The following is a 14,785-nucleotide window of genomic DNA, read 5'->3' as shown; positions in this document are numbered from 1 at the left end:
TGACGAGGTCGATAATGTGGCGAGGTGCACTTCTGAGCAGATATTGGCAAACTTGGGTTAAAGGTGATGGGATTATTTGTATGGATTTAGAATTAAATGTTATATTTTTTACTGTATGAATATGATGATATTATTTGAAGTTTAGATTATTTAGTTATGATTAAATTCTCAGTTCATTGATTTGTGAACCCTGTTTAAATTACTTGTTATTTCATAAACAAAGTTGATGTTATTCATGCATGAGGGTACCATGTTATATTTACATGTAAGTTAGATTTATGATTAAGGTTTACTACATGCTGCATGCTATATTTATACGAGTACCCTTGACTCTACGAACCTAGAAATGTAAGGGATCACATGTAAGTGATGTGAACCTTAATTACATGCGTACACCCCTATTATGATTATTTTATTACATGTGAACCACTGGTAAGATATGGCGAACCCGTTTGAAATATAATAACTCTTGTATTATGTGTTTTCATGAGGAGTCTGATAAGTATGTGAGCCATACCTATGCCCAAAACTAAACTGTAAAATCATATGTTTTCTTGTCATGCGAACTAACTTGTAGTTTGAAAAGTCTAAGTTGTGCTATGAACTCTTAGGAAAGATGTTATGAGGCATACAAACCTGCTTATGTTTATTTGTGAAGCTCACATGTTTTCTTTCTATTTTTTGCTATTGTGTTTTAAGTTAGCATAACTTTTATTAAGACTTAAGTGGAGTGTTGAAGGTTAGGTTGGGAGTCAAAGGAGAGTCACCTTGGTAGCTAATATAGCTTGTCAAATTCGGGTCGTAAGTTCTAAGCCGGGTTTGAGGTGTTACATTGGTTTGGTATCAGAACAAGCTAAGTTGAGCTTGTTGAAGCAAGGGCAAGCTCGGTAAGTTTGCCGGATTTGAAGTGCTCTGTATGCATGATTGTATGATTGTTTCCTAGGGTATGACTGATCTGCCGTAATTCAGTGTAGTAGACTAAACTAGTTTTCTCACTTTAGGAGCTTGAATATAAGCATTTGAGTTGTGTTTTAATTACATTCCAACAAGTTTAGTTAAAGTATAATAAAATGTGTAAGTTGAGCCTTTTAGTGGCCTTAAGGGTCGAATGAGGCCTAAGGGTGAGCTACTATACTTTGTGAGTGTGCAGGACACCATTAGAAGGCGCATTTACTGGTCACTAGGTTGCAACACAGAGCATGTGATGTCGCAACATAGCGAGTAGAATAAGAGAAGTTTAAGACTACCTTCAATGTCGCGACACAGCCTGAGGATGTTGTGACGTACCCATGAAAACACCCTAAAGCTGAGCATACTGCCTTGGTATGGGGAATTAATACGAGCCAGGGGTGTTTTGGTCCGTACAATCCAAATTTAAGCTCAAAAATGTCAGCCGACCTAGGGTTAAGGATGGCGACCATTCTAAGTCTATAAATAGGCTCAATTAACAGATGTTATAGACACCTTTTGTCATTGTATAATTTTCTCTGTAAATTTTACTCTTTAGTTTTCCTTTTCTTTTAGGTTTTAGTTTTTAGTTTTTATTCTTATTCTTGTTCTTGTTATTTACTTCTAGGGAGAAATCAGATTTTGAAATCATTTTCAAACTCTGTGAGGATTCTGTGCTGAAGTTCAATACAACCAGGCTTTTTCTGAACTCTATTTTTGAAATTGTTCTTTATGCTCATTCTTTCATTCAAGTTTATATTGTTTACTAGATCCATGAGGAACTAATCCTCCTATGGGGGGATTAATGAGTGAAGGTATGAATAATTAACTATTTTGTTGGTCTTCTTAATGGATCAGCTGTTCAGGAAAGGAAGAACCTAAACCCTGGGCCTGACAATCCTAGGAAGTCATCAAGGTGAGAATTAACCCAAAATTGGTATAGCCTTTCCGTGAACACCTTAACCCTGAACTGGTCTAGACAGTGAGGTTAGAAGATAAGTAGTTCTTATCGACTCAGTATTTTAGTGGATGTATCAGAATATCTTACTGGGGTATTAACTAGTTGATTGAATAAGAAAACCCGAGATGACAATTGATTAAGATTACCAAAGCAAGCTAATCACCCATGCCCAAATTTGATATATATTTTCTTATTTGATTTCTTGTTTTTCATTTATGATCCTACTTATTATTAGTATAGTTTATTAAAAACTCTCCTTTTAATTCTCCATAATATAATTAGATTAAATTTTTAATTAGATCTACTTATGCTTAGATTAGAATTAATTTAGTGCCCACCTCCCTTGGGTACGATCCTTGGAGTACTCACCTACTCCGTTGTAACTATAAAACCTGACCCGTATACTTGCGGATACCACTTTTTCATATATTTTATACAGGATTTCTACTCTGGACATTGACACATCTAGAGGTGAGCAAGTTATTGGCACCATTTCTGGGGAGGCAACACCACTATATTAGCTTTAATTTGTGCATAACAATAGAATACTTAGGAAATTTTTATGTTATAGTTGTGTATTTAATTTTATTGTTTATACTAATATTATCTTTTTAGGTATAATGTATGAATTGTAGTAGGGGAATACCTATAAAGCTAGTCAAAGATCCTGAGCGAATAATTCGAAGAAATCGTCGACAACAACAACAGCAGATGCAAGATCCACTTCCTGCTTTAGGCAATGTACCATGTGAGAATCCGCTGTTCGACGAGGCTAACTATTTAGACCACCACCATAGCTATCCGTAAATCTAAATATGGCGCTTAACGAGAGGACTTTGAGGGAGTAGGTGCTATCGAATCTAGATATGGTTTAAGAGAGTATAACGAGGCCAACTATCACGACCAATAATTTCGAGATTAAACTAGCTATGATCCAAATGATCAGAACAGTTTGCAGTTTCACGGAATAATGATAGAGGATTTGAGTCAACATTTAAAATGGTTCCTCTAGCTTTGTGATACCTTCAAATACAATGGGGTCAGTGATGATGCTATTCGTCTTCGGTTGTTCCCCTTTTCATTAATTGATAACGTCTTTTCTTGGCTAGATTCGTAGACACCAGGATCAATCACGACATGGGATGAGCTCGTAGGGAAATTTCATCAAAAGTTCCTCTCCGTTAGCAAGACAGTCCAGCTAAGAAGGGAAATTTCAATGTTCAAACAGTTAGAAGGGGAAAACTTTCACGAAGCATGGGAGCATTTTAAGATGCTAATTTAGAAATGCCCACACCACAGATTACCTAAGTGGTTATGACTGTAAATTTTCTAAAACAGGTTGGATGTGTATTTGAGGTCAAGATTAGATGGAGCAACAGGAGGAGCCTTAATTAATAGAACATACGAGGATGCGTACGAATTGATAAAAATTATGGTGATGAATTCTGCCACTAGCCAACTAAATGATATACATATATACGGCTAAAGACCATCTACAGTGAAGGCTGTCCAGGAGGACGATATATATCAATAGCTAGTGGAAAAAACCAACCAAATAGTGGTTGGGAAGAGTGTATCATCTATCAATGGAGGAGACAAACCACTTTTCCATTATATTAACAATCTTACCGAAGACGTGAACTATATCGGGAATAGGGGTGGAAGCCCCTATTCGAATACATACAATCCTAGATGAATAGATCACCTAAATCTAAAATGAGGAGAAAATCAAGAAGGAGATAATAGCTCGAATCAAGTTAAAAATTCTAATTATCAACCTCATTTATAGAACCCTAGGAAAGGGCCAACCCAAATGACCATACTGTATGTGGTCAACGTCTGGATAGAATCGAAGGGGAGGTGCAGTCAATGAGATCAAATGTGAAATAGGTACAACCTGAGCACACCAATTCAACGAAAACATTGACTAAAATTGAAGATCAGGTGAGCCAATTGATAAGCATGATGGAGGATATAAAAAAGAAAATTTGCACAGGTATTCCTAGTAATACTGAAAATAACCCTCGTAGAGAAGGGAATGAGCACGTGAAAGAATTAGCGCTTCGATCGGGTAAAGTACTGAGTAGCCCAGAAAACCCAATTCAGGAGGTAAATATTTAGAATACTAATGAACTTCAAGAGAGACCCCTAGAAGCTGACAATAGACCTAAACCAAAGGACGTAGTTGCACTGGCAGTAGAGCTAGAGGTAGAAACAACTAAAGATTCTGTCGTTGCAATGATACCATTCCCTTCAAGGCTAGAAGAGAAGCAAAAGTGGGATGAAGATGAGTTTGTAAGTTTTCTGAACTTTTTCAAAACATTAAACGTTGACCTACACTTGATCGAATTAATTGAGAAATTTTTTAAGTACACTAATTTTTTAAAGGAAATTATGTGTAAGCGTGGGAAAATTAAAGAAGGTGAACAAGTTACTATATGCGCTTCCTGTAGTGTTATTATCTCGAGAAAGGTTCCCCAAAAGGTGAAAGAGCTAGGAAGTTTTATGATTCCCATAGAGATAGGGAGCATCCATTTTGATAGAGCTCTATGTGACCTAGGAGCTAGTATTAATTTAATGCCCCTATCCATTTTTGAAAAACTCGAGTTATGGGAGCTAAAAAAATCCAGATAACACTATAGTTGGCCAATATATCCTCATTACATCTAAAAGGAATATTAAAAGATACGTTAGTCAAAGTGTGCAACTTTATTATCTTAGTGAACTTTGTTGTTCTAGACTTTGAGGAAGATTGAGAGATATTGATCATGTTAGGAAGACCTTTCTTAGCCACCTCAAGGTCCACAATTGATTTAGAAAAAAATGAATAACCATGAAGATCAATGGTGAGACTGAAACTTTTAAACGTGGTCACCAATTGAGCGAGAAAAGTAGGAGGAAGTTAAGGGATTAGTGTAACGAATTATTTATTTTTAACACTCCTAAGTCACTGGACATACTTCCTTTAATCCATGAAGGACAAAAAAACAAGTTTAAAAAAAGGGGTAAGCAGACAAAGGTGGAATGGCACGACAGACAATGGACCAATACAGATAGAACTGAAGAATCATCTATCTGTGAATTAATGATGCTGTCGGATGAATCTGATAGTAAGATTGTAACGCCCCAAAATCTCTTATATATTTTTTCATGTGTTTGTGACACAATTGTATGTCTGCTTCAGTGGTTAAGTGTTCTAGGAAGTGTTTGAGAGGTCCCAAGTTCAAGCATTAGCTTGGGCAAAATTTTTTTTAAATGAATAAACCCCTATCTCTAATCAGTAGGCTTATAAATATATGTTGGTAAAATATGTTAGAATGGGCTTGCTGGTCTGGTGGTTAAGTGGAGTGTCAGTGTGCTGGGGGTCTTGAGTTCGAATCCCTATACGTGAAAGGGGGATTTTTTTATTCTTGTGCCGTGAAAGAGTTTGAAATGTGGTAAAATACTGAGTGTTTGAGATGTGTGAGAGGTTGGACGATTTAGGGTGTTTGGGTTGAGTGGGGAGTCATGTGGAGAGATTTAAGGAGTAAAAATAGGAGAAATTAAGGGATTGTGATAGGATTAGATTCTTTTTTTTCAAAATTCGGTTTTTCCTTCCCCAATTTTGCTAAAGCTGAATTTCTTTGTTCATTCTCTCCTGCCCAAAGTTTCCTTTACTTTTCCCCTCTCCGTCTTTCTCTTTTATTTTATTCTCTTGGTTCTGTCGATTCCCTCTTTTCCTGTTTGCTGCAGATTTCTTTCGTTTCATAATCTTTTTCTTTTTGTGGTCGCAATTTGTTTCTTCAATATCTTTGAGCAGTGACCGTAAGTTTTGCTATTATAGCTTCCATCCTATTGTTGTTCTTTGTCTAATGGGAGTTCTATTTCTGGTTAGAAGACCTTTAGGCAACTTTAGAAATTCTGGGCGATGCCGTTTAATTGCAAATCCACTATGGTTCGTCGAAGGTAAGGTTGTCTATAGTATCTGGAAATTGTTTGTTCTTAATGTTTCGTTTAAAAGTGACTGATTGGAAGGTTACTTCTGTTTCCTACTTGGTTGCAGTCAAATTATTGTTCCTTTGGCCTCTGTCTTTGCCTTTTTCAATAGTCGTTTACATTTTTGCGCATTCGGATTCGATTAAAGAGCAGTGGGCTGTTGATTGACACTTTGGCAGTAGGGAATCACCTTTCTGTTTTCGTTTGAGGCCTTGGAGTGCTCGTGGTTGGGTTAGCAATAAAAATAGACCAGGTGTGTAATCGCAACACTGGAGACTAAAATCGGCTAAAAGCCAAAAAGTGAGACTGTCTACACCACACGAGCGTATGGCCTACCATGTGGTTGGCCTTGTGATCAAACATGGGCATGTGATCGACGAGGCTGATCGTGTATGATACACAGGCCGGACCGAATTGGGCCGTGTGGGCCACACAGGCATATGGGCCTACACGGGTGAACCACACGGGCGTTTGGGATTATTGGGATAGGCTGTGTGATCCACGTAGCCAAGGTCATTTTGGGTTGTGTGGGCCCACACGGGTCGACAACATGGGCACGTGGGCTATTATTTACTGTTTTGATGTTAAGGTTGCACGAGTCGCCCAAGACGACTGTGAACCTACTGTAGGGTCGATAAGCTTACCTAGACCTCTAATTGACTGAATGAGTATTATATCCATGTACGATATATATATTTATGACTGTATATTGAGTATGCTGTTAAAACTGTACTGAATGCATGTATGATACCATGATTTGACATGACATGATTGTATGATGCATTGCATGGGAATGGGTTTATATTGATCGGAGGAAGTGTACTGAAAGGCTTTGAGCCTAACTTACTGGCAGCTTAGCTACATATTACTGTATTGTGCTGCATTCGGTGCTACTTGGAGTGTAGGGATTGGTGGGTTGATTATATCCCCACATGGAGTGCAGGGTTGGATGGAGATGGAGTGTAAAGGCTGGCTGGGTAGGATTTTGTGATCGCATAACTGATACTGTACTGATTATTGATACTGTAATAGGCCAAGGCCTTAATGCATGACTGCACCTGTACTGAAATGGGCTAAGACCCTAACTGAAATTGGATCTGATACTGAAAAAGGGCTTAGGCCCAGATTGTGATTGCTTTCTGTCTGCTTGTATATATGGGATTACACACTGAGTTTTTGTAAACTCACCCTTCTAATTTATCTGTACAGGTAATCCCCAGTCATGGGAGGATCGGTGCGGCGGAGGACTCAGCGGTGGCCACTCGACCTACTTCATTCAATTTAAGTGCTTAATTTTGATTTTGATTTTATGTTGGGGATTTTACTGTATCATGTCCTCTTTGGATTTATATTTTTAATTTGAGATTTTTATTGTTTTGATTTATAATTGCTAGTAGTAAGGATAATCGAGTTTTCAAAAAAAAACCAAACGCTTTAACAAAATTCACTCAAATATGCAACTATTTTAAAAAGTTTCTACAATAAGTGACGTTTTGAAAATTAATAACATTTTGAAAGAGAGTAACTTTATGAATTACTTTTTGAAAATGAACGACATCTCCTGGAATTGACACAAAATACTGTCATTCTTTCGAAAAACACTACCATGTGACATCGCCAAATTTGGCCATAACGTCTAAGCCGAGTTTGGGGTGTTACAAAAACATAAATTATTTTGAATTGATATTTAACTTTTTTGTAAATTATTGTACATTTAGCTAACTGTTTAGTATAGATTTTAATTTTTATCAAACTCATGTTTTTATAAGAAATCGTAACACTCTAGAAATTGGAATTTTTGGTGAAAACAAAGCTAGTTTCGCAACACGGTAACCCCGTGTTGCCACATAGAAGGCAGATTTGATGAAATTGAGGGAATCCTTTCGATGTCATGACACGTACTTTGTGAGTCATGACATCAAAGCTAGTATACCCAGAAATCAAAAAGTCCAGAGTGTGTTACTGTGATTTGTATTTATACCTTATATCTTCCCTTTCATTTGTATTTATACCTTATATATTTAATGTCAATTATGCACTTTATTTTAATTTTTTATATTTATTCACACTTGTATAATTTTTATTTATTCTTATTTCGTCTTTATTTATTTTCATATCTATTTATATTTATGTTTTTTACACATTCCTCTTACATTCATTTTAATATTATTTATTTATGTTACTTTGATTCTTTTTTTTTGTATTATGAATAAGGTATATTATTGTTATTATTATCATCATCATGTCAAAGTCTTATTTATTTCTTTTATTTAAGTTTTCTTTTATTATTTCCTTTTGGAAGAGTTTTAACTTTTCATTAACTTTAGCCAATTTAATTAATTTTCCTATTTTATTACTATTCGTTTTAATAGAGGGAACTTTAGGTCATTTTCCATCCTATAATTGTTGACATGAAGTTAGTAAAGTAGGTGTTACATTTTAATGAAACCATAAGGTTTTTACATTTGGATTTAGGTTAGTCCTTAAGATCTTATTTTGCATTTACCCTAGAAAATTATAAATAATATATAGGATTTTTAGGGTTTTAAACTAATTTTAAATATCGTATATGATTCCTCTTTAGAATCTTAAATTAATGTGTAAATATTCTTGAGGACTTTATTCAAGATTAAAACTAAATATTTTTGTAGGTGAATTGTAAATCATGAATAGGTCTTTCAAAGTATTTTATTTTAGAAACTTTTAAGAAAGATAATAAATGTTATTTAAGATATATTATTTTAGTATTTTGACTAATTTAAACCTCGGATCAAGAATTTTAAAGTAAGATAAACTATAAATCCGGCATAGGATACTTTCGTAAGATCTTGATAGGTTCAATGTTATTAATTAAATATTTTAAATAATAATAATAATAAAATATCAAATAAGTTGTAGATGTGTTTTAATATTTCTTTTAATTCATTGGTAATTTTATGTTTTTTAGAATTCTAAATTAAAATTAATTTTAGAAATTGAATGTATTTTACTATAATTATTTAGGTATCCCTTAGGGTTCCCATTAAGAGTAAAAATATCTAATTTAAGTTCCAAATTAGATAATTTTGGTGAACACATCTTAGTCGAGTTACAAGTAAACTGGAGGCATTTTCTTTAGAGTTTTTATTTAAGATTTCCATAAGATTTTGGCCTAGATTAAGACATTAATATGCTTAAATAAAAAAAAATCTAGCTTTTAAGATCCTATAGGACTATCCCCTAATAGGCGTTGTGGGGGTGCTATAACCTTTCCCACATGTAACCGTACTCTCAAACCCGAAATTTGGTGATGAGATCGAATCTAGACTTTTAGGATTTTTTCATAGTATTAATTCTTGATTTCTAGACGATAGGTGGCTAAGCAAACTATCCCTAATTGGTTAGTGGTGACTCTACATTAATTTAGGCCTTCCGTGTCTAGCTTTGCTTACTAGGCCGCTGTACTCTTATGTAGGCAACGTTATGACAGCTTGGCGACTCCACGGGGGATGTTAGTGATTCGACTAATTGAGAGTTAGGTTTTTAGTATTAATGCATATTAGATTTATTTATTGATGTATGAATTTATGTAATTGTCTAATGTCGTTTTAAATTGTTGAATATGTGTTAAATATTGATTTATTTGTTCATTTCATTTGCATTTCCTATTTTGATATGTATGCCAATGTGTTTGTGTATTCTTTTATCGATGAAATTGATTAATGCGTATGTCGACTCTACTGTTGTGGGGCAGTTATAATTCTCATTCATGTTGCATCTTGTTTTCAGTCCTACAACCGGGCCCATCCCATTTAGGAGGAGTAGCCTTAGGCTTTCATGTGGCAATATGTCACCACATAAGTTTAAGGACTACTTTATGGTTAAGATGGACATAGATGTTTGTGTAGCAAATGCTACCGTGTACCCTATGAAAGTCTTACCACCCAAGGGCCGACCCTTTTTAAAGGCCCTATGAATGTCATATTTAAGCCTTGGGTTCCCCGTGCATTAGAGTCAGTCGTAAGCTAGCATGTAATGACCATTTTAAATGTGAAGTCTAGACATAAGAGCTGTACCTTACCCCTCGTAATAATACCCTATAGGACCTCATGAGCATTTATTCGTATGTTTTGTGTTTGAATATTTCTCAATGCTTTATGATTTAATTTCTTTTTTTTTCATTTGACTTTATTTTTTTTACTGACTTTGTTTTTCTTGTGTCCTGTTTCTCCATGGCATAATTCATGCATCATTTAAATACATAGGGCATAGTATCACATCTATATTCGACATGAACACACTTTGAGAAGATTCAGTTGTTCGGCATGGGGTAAAAAATATAGGGATAATAGCGAGAATGTTAGAGGATACTCAGAGTAGAGAAGGTGATTGCCAAATAGCTAGTTTTGACTTGAGCCTGCCTAAGATAGTCCGCATGGGCTGTAGGAGGAATTGTGAAGATGAGTTAAAGGGAATATAACAATCATGGGACGAGGCAAAGAAAATGCGCTTCTGGGACAAGTATGGTGATGTAGCATAAATTCTGTTCATTAAACCGGATGATGCCCTGTTGAAGACTATGGTACGTTTTTGGGATCCCAATTATAGGTGTTTTACATTTAATGAAGTGGATACGGTATTAACTATATCCACTATGACTTTAGAGACCTGTTCAAGATATGTTGGAAGCAGAACATTGATTTTCGGGGACCCTTAGCCAATTTGATGGGAGTACCTATAGATATGGTGAAAGCAAGATTAAAAGATAAAAATGGTCCCTGCATTTCCTAGTCCGACATTAGGGATGCTATGGGAAATGCCAACGGTGATAGACATTTGGAAATGTTCGCATTTTCCGTATACGGTTTGATTATGTTCCCTAAAGCTTTGGGATATGTGAGTGTAAAGCTAGCTGATTTTCTGTTTCAAATTGAAAAAAGGGTGAATCCTGCTTCAGCAATCTGAGCTGAAACCATCATTTCACTCAATTTCATCAGAAGAAAAGGAAATGGGCATTTCTTAGAATGCACATAGTTGTTATTTGTATAGATGAAAAGCAATTTTAGGTGCCCTTATAAGCGCTTTCGTCAGGTGTTTGTTCCTTAGTACATTAACATACCAAGAAATAGAATGGAGGGATCCATGGATGATTCGGAGCATAGTAATCATTGGGTGTGGTGGTCATTTGTGGTTCCATTAATTGGCATATGGGGAGCTATCAGTTATTCCTCGTTGATGGTTCTGATCCAATACGGGTATGATCAATGTGTACCTGCTACAGCTGGTTTAAACAGGGTGGAAGCTTCGGTTCGGGACCTGGGATTTTGGAAGAAATTGGAAGAGATACAAATCAAGTGGGGTTAAAATTAGAGCTTGCAATCAGGAACCTTTTTCAACCATTCCCCCTAAGAAATGTATATCCAATAGCGCCTAAAAAGAAGCAAAATCTCCGTGTCAGCGCAGTTCAAGGGAAAGAGGAAGGTCTTAGATGACGTAGCCAAGCTAACAAATAGGATATGCAATTTAGAGATGCGTTTGAGGGGTAGAGATAAAGAGGTCAGACGACAACGAGAGCATCATTAGGCTTATGTAAAGGAAAATGATGAAGAAATCATGAGACAGTAGTAGCAACACCGGTTAGACATAACGGGAAGAGAGGAAGAACTAAGAATACAATTAGAACGACATCAATTAGAAAGATCTGACTTGTTCGCTTAGATTCAAAGCTTGAAGGCAGATCCGAGTCTTTGGGCTAATAAACTCTAGAAAGTGCGAGAACAAGAGTGAACTTGGAGCTAATGAGAAAACTGCTGAAATTGAGGTTCTAGAAGAGGAAATTTTTTGTCTCACTAAAGACTTAAAGACAAAAGAAGAGCAAAACAAAGAGGTCACGAAAGAATATACGGCGCTTGGGGAGCGTTATATCGCGATGGAACAAATGGTAGTAAGCTGACAAGAAGTGTTTGAAGCAATACACAAGGAAGGTCATGTTTTCGCTCAACAAGCCAAAGAAATATGTGAACAGATTGAAAAACTCAAAACAAAATCTTCCCCTTTTACAACTAGGAACGAGCCTACAATGGAATTTTTAGAGGTGGCTCAGGCACATTACCAGAAGTTCATCAAGCTCATGAGGAGGAAAAATAAGAACGTCGAGTAGATATTTTCCTCATGGCAATAGAATCAGTTAGGATTTTCTTTAGGTATGAATGAAAAATGAAACAAAAAAACTTTGTAAGCTGAAAAGTTTTCGAACCTTCTATCTTTGGACAACTGGTAGCTCATACTGTTACTTGCTATCTTTGAGTCCTCCGAGATATAATCGTTTTTAAGAGTTTTTATATCAAAGTTTAATATCGTTTAGTTAATTTAAATTCCTTCAAAAATCCATGTAAAATCGTTTTGTCTTGAACAAAATTAGATTTAGATCATGTCCTAGTCACTTTTATTCATTCAATCGTTTTCATTCATACACCAATATACATACTTATAATTATTTCAGGAATATATATCATGAATTTATGAATGATCCAAATGAAATATTTGAATCAAATTCTCATAATTATGTTCACTATAACGATCATGAGACGGAAGAGGAGGAAGTTGTACCAAATGAGTTTTTGAGGCTAGTTGAACAAGAAAAGAAGTTTATAGAACCCCACTTGGAGGGAACAAATTTAATCAATCTAGGTGATGATGAGACAAGAAAGAAAATTAGGATTGGAACCACTCTCATGCCATAACAAATTCAATTGTTGAAGGATCTACTTATTGAGTTCTTAGATGTGATTGCATGGTCATACTAAGATATCCCGGGTTTGGACACCAATATCAAGGAACACAAGCTACCTATGAAATCAGATTGCAAGCCCATATGCCAGATGTTGAGAAGAATGAAACCTGAAATGCTGCTAAAGATTAAAGAAGAGGTCAAGAAACAATTCGATGTGGGATTTCTGAAAGTAGCTAAACACCCAGAATGGGTGGCGAACATTGTACCAATGCCTAAAAGGATGGGAAAGACTGAAAGTGCATCTATTACCTCATATAGGAACACTAATGGTTAACACTGCTAAACATTGTGTTTTCTCTTTCATGGATGGATTCTCAGGGTATAATCAAATCAAAATGGTGAGGGAGGACATGGAAAAGGCTACATTCATCATGACCTGGGGAACTTTTTGTTATAGGGTCATCCCGTTTAGTCTAAAAAATGCTGGGGCCACGTATCAACGAGCAATGGTGACACTGTTTCATGATATTATGCTTAAAGATATTGAATTTTATGATGATGATATGATAGAAAAGTCTGCTAGGGACAAAAGTCATGTGGAAAACCTCCACAAACTATTTGAAAGATTGATAAAACACAAATTGAGATTGAATCCAACAAAATGTACTTTCGGGGTAAAGTTAGGGAAGCTATTAGGTTTCGTAGTGAGTGAATGGGGAATTGAAATAAATCCAAAAAAAGTTCGAGCAATTCAAGATTTGACACCCCTTAAAACACAAAATGAGGTAAGAGGTTTTTTGGGACGGTTAAATTACGTGTCTCTTTTTATCTCATAATGGATGGATAAATGTGATCCCATCTTCAAGCTCTTACATAAGGATAGCGATGGTGAATGGACTAAAGGTTGTCAAAAAGCGTTTGAGAAAATAAAAAATTATTTGGCTAAGCCAACAATTTTGATTCCTCCTGTGTCTAGAAGACCTTTGATTTTGTATTTGGTAGTGCTGGACAATTCTATAAGTTGTGTTCTACGGCAAGAAGATGGTTCAAACAAGATGGTTCACTGAATATGAAGCGAAGTATTCCCATCTGGAAAAGATGTGTTGTGCTTTAGCATGCACCGCGCGTCGACTATGGCAATACATGTTGTATCACACTACCTTCCTCATCTTAAAGTTCGACCCTTTGATGTACATTTTCGAGAAGCCATCATTATCAGGAATAGTTTCTCATTGGCAAGTGGTATTGTTTGAGTATGATATCGTCCACGTGCCCCAAAAGGCTATAAAAGGAAGCATAGTCGCGGCATTTCTAGCGGATTGTGCGAAAAAAGAATACGAACCCATGAGTTTTGATTTCCCAGACGATGAGATCATGTTAATTTTGAAGTGCGAAGAAGAAATTTGGTAGGTGTATTTCGATGGAGCATCCAACATGATAGGGCATGGGGTTGGGGTAGTACTAATCTCCCCAAGTGGCCAGTATTTTCTCGCTATAGCTAAATTGATGTTCATTAGTACTAACAATGTAGCTAAATACGAAACATGCATTTTGACTATTTAAATTGCCATTGAGAAAAAGATCAAGGTTTTAAAAGTTTTTGGTAACTCAACATTATTTGTTTACCAATTAAGAGGAGAATGGGAAACAAGGAACTCCAAACTGATTCACTATCAAACATATGTGCATAGATTGATCAAAGATTTTGATAATGTTCAATTTTGTCATTTGCCAAGAAAAAAAACCAGTTAGCAGATGCATTAGCTACTCTAGCTGCCATGTTCAAAGTAGGATCCGAAACAGAAGTGCAACCTATACAGCTAAAGGTCAAGGACTGGCTAACCCACTACGCGGGAGTAGAATTTGGAACGGATGGGAAATCGTGGTATGTTGACATTAAACGGTATTTGTAATACCAATAATACCCGAATTGTGCCTCATAAAATGATAAACAAATAATTAGAAGGCTGGCTATGGGTTTCTACGTGGACGATGAGTTTTTGTACAAAAGAGATGTGACCAAACCCTGTTGAGATGTGTTAACATAAAAAAGGCGAATCAAATAATGAAGGAAATCCATGATGGACTATGTGGAGCACATATTAATGGACATATGATGGCAGGCAAATCATGAAGGCTGGATATTTTTGGTTGACGTTGGAACGAGATTGTTTAAATTATGCTCAAAA

The 14,785-nt window shown here is 35.9% G+C and overlaps 1 non-coding gene across 1 annotated transcript; it reads right to left on the bottom strand.

The window, feature by feature from the left end:
* Positions 1-3,105: 3,105 nt before the first annotated feature.
* Positions 3,106-3,211, bottom strand: LOC128033614 (small nucleolar RNA R71). Its single transcript, XR_008189590.1, has one exon. It is a non-coding gene; the product is annotated as a small nucleolar RNA R71 (small nucleolar RNA).
* Positions 3,212-14,785: the final 11,574 nt, after the last annotated feature.

This window comes from Gossypium raimondii, chromosome 1 (genome assembly GCF_025698545.1).
Source record: "Gossypium raimondii isolate GPD5lz chromosome 1, ASM2569854v1, whole genome shotgun sequence".
NCBI classification, from domain to species: Eukaryota; Viridiplantae; Streptophyta; class Magnoliopsida; order Malvales; family Malvaceae; genus Gossypium; species Gossypium raimondii.
The sequence above is the reverse complement of the archived record's forward strand: the minus strand, read 5'-3'. Positions and strand labels throughout refer to the sequence as shown.